The sequence below is a fragment of the Ovis aries genome, chromosome Y (genome assembly GCF_016772045.2).
Source record: "Ovis aries strain OAR_USU_Benz2616 breed Rambouillet chromosome Y, ARS-UI_Ramb_v3.0, whole genome shotgun sequence".
Lineage (NCBI taxonomy): Eukaryota > Metazoa > Chordata > Mammalia > Artiodactyla > Bovidae > Ovis > Ovis aries.
The window spans coordinates 8,164,024-8,170,023 of NC_082741.1; positions in this window are offsets into that span (position 1 = coordinate 8,164,024).

Consider the following 6,000-nt stretch of genomic DNA (forward strand, 5'->3'; position numbering starts at 1 on the left):
GCAGTCCTTCCAGTGGCTATACACAGTTGATTTCCTTCAAGACTGACTGGTTTGTTCTCCTTGCTGTCCAAGGAACTCTCAAGGGTCTTCTCAAGTCCCACAGTTCAGAAAGCATCAGTTCTTTGGTGTTCTGCCTCCTTTATGATCCATCTCTCACAACCGTATGTAGAAAGACCATAGCCTCAACTGTATGGACCTTTGTCAGCAAAGTGATAGCTTTGCTCTTTTACATACTGTCTAGGTTTGTCATAGCTTTCCTGCCAATGAGCATTTGTTTTCTAATATCATGGCTGCAGTCACCATCAGCAGCACTTTGAGAGCCCAGGAAGAGGAAATCTGGCACAGCTTTCCCTTTCCCCCCTTCTGTTTGCCATGAAGTGATGGAATCGGATATTGTGATTTTTTTTTTTGTTTGGTTGTTTTTTTGGTTTTTTTTTGTGTGTGTTTTTTTAAATAATGAGTTTTATGCCTGCTTTTGCACTGTCCTCTTTTACCCTCATCAAGAGGTACTTTAGTCCCTCTTCGTTTTCTATCATTAGAGTGGTATTCATATGCATATCTTAGGGGGTTGACATTTCTCCCAGCAGTCATGATTCCAGCTGTAACTCATCCAGCCTGGCATTTCTCATGATGTGCTGTGCACTTAAGTTAATTAGCAAGGTGACAGTCAACAGCCTTGTCATCTTTTCTCAATGCTGAACCAGTCAGTTGTTCCCTAGGCTGTTCTAACTGTGGCTTCTTGACCTGCCTACAGATCTCTGAGGATCCAGGTAAAGATGGTCCTGGATTCCCACCTCTTGAAGTGTTTTCCACAATTTGTTATACTTCACACAACCAAAGACTTTATCGAGTGGGCAGTGAAAAGGAGGTAGAGGTTTCTCTGGAATTAATTTGCTAATTCTGTGATCCTGCAAATGGTGACAGCTTGAGCTCTGGTCCTCTGATGTTGCTAAACCTACCTTGAACATGTGGAATTTCTCAGTTCATGTAAAGCTGAAGCCTAGCATGAAGGATTTTGAGGATAACTTTATTAGCATGGGAGACAAGCACAATTGTGTGGTGGTTCCAACATTCTTTAGTCCTACCCTTCTTGGGAAATGGGAAAAGAATTGATCTTTTCCAGGCCTGTGGCCATTGTTTGGTTTTCCAGATTGGCTGATGTCTTGAGTGCAGCACCACCATGATACCACTGTCTTTTAGGATTTTAAGTAGCTCTGCTGGAATTCCATCACCTCCCTTGATTTCACATTTCAGAGTGGCTGGCTCTGGGTAAAGGATCACACCATCATACTTATCTGGGTCATTTACCTGCACGTTGCTCATCCCAATCAATTTTAGTTCCTTGAAACCTAAGATGTTGAGGTTTACTCTTGCTCTCTCCTGTTGACCGCATCCAACTTACCTTGATTCATGTACTTCTGATTCCAGGTTCCTATACGGTGCCATTCTTTACAGCGTCAGATCTTTACTTTGATCTCCAGACACATCCCTGGTGGAGCTTCATTTCTGTTTTGGTCCAGCCACTTTATGATTGCTGCAGCCATTGTTGCTGCTTGGTGAAGAAGCTGTTGCTACTGGCATCTGGAGCAGGCCCTGCAACAGAGATTTGCTGCATCATGCCTGGGTTGAAGGATTTGGTTTTGGCACAAGAAACAGGGCCACGGGTTCAGCTTTCAATTTCAAAAGTTTGAGCTGCCTGCTAGATTCCTAGTTGGAGAGGACATGAGGGCAGTTGGAGTCTTGAATCAGGCCAGGTCAGGGCAGAACATGTAATTCTGAGAATATAGATTTATTCATGGGATTGGATTCAAAGCAGTAGGTCTCATAACTTAGGGGAAGTGGGGAATGAAGGATGCTGCTGGCAGTGATTGCTGACCAGGGATGCTGCTAAATTTCTGCAGTGCACGGAACAGTCCCCATGACGGAGAATTATGCAGCCGTGATGGCAGTCGTGCTAACGTTCAGAGACCCTGGCCCAGAGCATAAAGGGAAAGTGAGAGGACTGAGCCACTTGCCCATGTTGTTGTTGTTTAGTTGCTCAGTACTGTGTGACTCTTTGCAACCCCATGGACTGTAGCCCCCAGCTTCCTCTGTCCATGGGATTTTCTAGGCAAGAATACTGGAGTGGGTCACCATTTCCATCTCCCAGGGACCTTCCTGACCCAGGAATTGAACCTGTATCTCTTGCTTTAGCAGAAGGGTTCTTTGCCATCAGGAAGTCGAGTTGTGCATGTAGGCACTAGAAAATATGAGCAGAGGAGGCTGAGAAGGGAACAGGAGACAAGCAGAGAAGAAACACTTGGGGGTGTGTTATCTGGAGCCCTTTGAATATACCAGGTTTTAGGGATGAACAGGAAGCCACTGGGATGGATAGAGTGAACCAGCCTGAAGACACAGACTCTGGTGGTCATTGCCGTCTGGGCTCATCTTGTCCTGGGATGCCATTTTCAGATGGAGGAACTGAGGACTGGAGAGGAGGCCCCAGTGATGGGACTGCAGAAGCAGAGGTGGTGGAGCTGGAGCGAGTCTCTCTCCCCACAGAGGCCGAGCCCTCGTTTATCAGAGTCACCTGGTCTTGCAGCCTAGAAGTGATGGGACAGTGGCTTGAGGGGCTCCAACTCAGGTTGCCTGGTGGGAACTCCTTATTTGAACATGCAAGGACCCGTTGGTCTCCTCGGGTGCACTCTGAGTTCTCAGAAGTGTGTGTTTTTTTTTTTTAACTTAAAAAGAAGTGCTTATATTTTTGTTGTAAAACTTTTTTGGAGGTGTGGCATGACTCATGGCATGCAGAATCTTAGTTCCCTGACCAGAGATGGAACCTGTGCCACCTGTAGTGATAGCAAGGTCTTAACCACTGTTCCTCTTATGGCTGGAGCCTTAGGTTCTCTTCTACAGGGACACCGCAGGGATGAGTTGGCTGTTTGGTAGTGTGTTCTGATTTTTGCAGAATCACATAATTGAACAAAAAGCATGTTTTTATATGTAATGAATGCACAAGGGAACAAGCAGTCAAAATTCGATCCTAAGGTCTGTAGTCCACGAGGCTCTTCTGTCCATGGAATTCTTAAGGCAAGAAGACTGGAGTGGATTGCCACCCCCTTCTCCAAGCCAAAGTACAGAAAGACGATTAATGAAAAGCCAGTCTATACCTGTAACCTCTGATCACTTGTCCCTCTTTATCACCCCCGCCCCCACCCCAGCCTGTGGAAAAATAAAAAAAAAGAGTGACCAGTGTTGGGTCTTTTTTTTTTTTTTTTTACCTGTCCATCCTCTGTCCCTGTTAGCTCTATGTAGCCTCCTTGGGGAGTTCTTTTCAACCTCAGTCTGTGTGATCTGGTCCCCATTTAGCAATGTTTAGACATTTTTGAGATATCCCCTGGAGGAGGGACCGGCAACCCATTCCAGTATTCTTGCCTGGAGAACCCCATGGAGAGAGGAGCCTGGTGTGCTACAGTCCATAGGGTCGCCAAGAGTCAGGCATGGCTGAACAAGGACGCAGAGACTTTTGAAGCAGAGAGTCCAGGGGAGGGCTGCACTGTGTGTCTCATGTGGAACCTTAGTTCCCAGGATTGAACCTGTGCTTCCAGAGTTGCAAGATGGAGTCTTACACACTGACCACCAGGGAATCCCCTGGACCCCTTTCCATTGTCCCAGCTGGAATGTAAGTGCTACTGCCGTCTAGTCGGTGGAGGTCAGGATTGCTGTCAAACATTTTTCAGTGCCAGAACTGCTCAGGGCCCTTTACCCCCACCCACAGAGAAGGCAATGGCACCCCACTCCAGTACTCTTGCTGGGAAATCCCATGGATGGAGGAGCCTGGTAGGCTCCAGTCCATCAGTCGCTCACAGTCGGACATGACTGAGCAGCTTCACTTTCACTTTTCACTTCATCATGCATTGGAGAACGAAATGGCAACCCACTCAGTGTTCTCACCTGAAGAATCCCAGGGACCAGGTAGGCTGCTGTCTATGAGGTCGCACAGAGTCTAACACGACTGAAGTGACTTAGCAGCGGTAGCAGCTAGGCCCAAATGTCCACATGAGAAGCTCAAGAACATTTCTGCATTTCCTTTCCTCCTTTTCTCCCCTACGCCAGCGCTAATGTCCTTTACTATTTTCCTTAACAGATGGACTTTCCATATCACCACACACAGAGCAATCATGCTATTATTTTAGTGGCTGTATTTTATTCCCTTTAAAGGTGAACAGTAACTTGTACATCCTGACACTTTAGTTATTGAGTAGTTTCCCATTTTTCTGTTGGAAACAGCTTCAGTGGGGACCCTTCTGCCCAGGTGAGAGTGAATCCACAGGATATGTTCCTAGAAGGGGAGCTGCAGGTCACAGGCTCTGTGCTGCTGCTATTTGGAGAGATATTCCCAGATTGCCCTTTCAGGGGTGGTTCCAATTTATGTTCCCTTCAGCAATGTAAGATTCATGCCTCATTTCTCTAATGTGGGTGTGTTTCTTTCTTTCTTTCTCTTTTAATCCCTGGTTTGCATTTATAGCCTAAGCTGTCTTCCTATCAGCTGAGAAGTTCAAATGTTGACAGCCAGGTTGGATTCTGCAGATATTCCAGATATAGAAGGGCAGAGATAGAAGGAGTCTTGATAACCTAATATTCTGATAAGTCCTGATAAGCTCACATTTTTCTCTCTGTGGAGGACAGTTGAGTCCATACACAGTTGAAAGTTTGAGACACTTAACTCCTGAAGGTCCACTCCCAGGGACCCTAGAGAAGTTGCCTCCCTGGCTTTTGGTGGTTTCTCATTAGGATAAACATTACAATAGCTCATTGACCCCATATATTGTGAAAAGAAGTGCTTTGTTTTTCATTCCCCTTGATTATGAATATTCAGTTTTTAGGCTAAAATTAAGAGACGGCACTTAGTGTAGACACACACAGAGTGGCAACATGCCCTTTAGGCTTCCCAGGTGGCTTCATGGTAAAGACTCCGCCTGCAAATTCAGGAGACGTGGGTCTGATTGCTGGGTCAAGAAGATCCCCTGGAGAAGGAAATGGCAATCCATTCCAATGTTCCAGCCTGGGAAATCTCATGGACAGAGGAGCCTGGTGGGCTGCAGTCCTTGAGGTTTCAAAGAATCAGACAAGACTGAGCACACAGGCCAAAACAAGAGCAAAAAACAAACTAAAAAATGCAGTGTAGACACACACAGCTACACACACATGCTCATACTTGATTATTGTGGTGATGTGTAGATTTGTTTGTATGAACCCGAGGGTTTCATACAAGGTGCACAAGGGTTAACGCAAATCATGAGGCATTGTCTTTACTCACAGACAACATTGGTCCAATACAGGGGCTCACAGCCTTACCTGCCAATTGTAAACACCTGAGGGATATTCATATGGCCAATGCTTAGGCCTTCCCTCATGCCAGTGAATTTAGTCTTTTGGGGTGGGGTTAAGCAATCAGGGTTATTCTTCTGAACCTCTGGACTGGACAGGGAGCGATTTCAATGTTAAGCCAAGGTTAGCAGTCAGGGGCTGGCACAGTTTCCAGCCTGTGGACCAAATCTGGCCCCCAACTAGTTTTCGTAAATAAAACTTTATTGGAACGCAGCCACATTCATTTCATGCACATTTGGAGTAGAGGCTATACTCCTGCAAAAGTTCATTTATTCTGTGGCTCTTTATGGAAAAAATTGATTGACCCCTACCTGATATGGCCAGTTGTGTTTTTCGGTGACAGCTGTGTGGAATCTGTTAACCACATAGGAATGTTGTGGAGAGCAGGATGTCCTCCTCTAACATGGACAGCACCACTATCTGCTGCTACTCTGCTTCATGGGAAGTATTTTTGTGAGACACTTCCTTTCCAACATTTTGCATGAAAAGTCCGCCTGTGTTTTCCGTTTGGGATGCAGTGGTTCCTCATTTCTGAGAGCAGAAATGATGAGATGGGCCTCCTGTTTCCCCCCTTTTACTGTCATATTGTCAGTTCAGCTGTTGAAGTCCTAATCATGTGGCTGTTTAGTT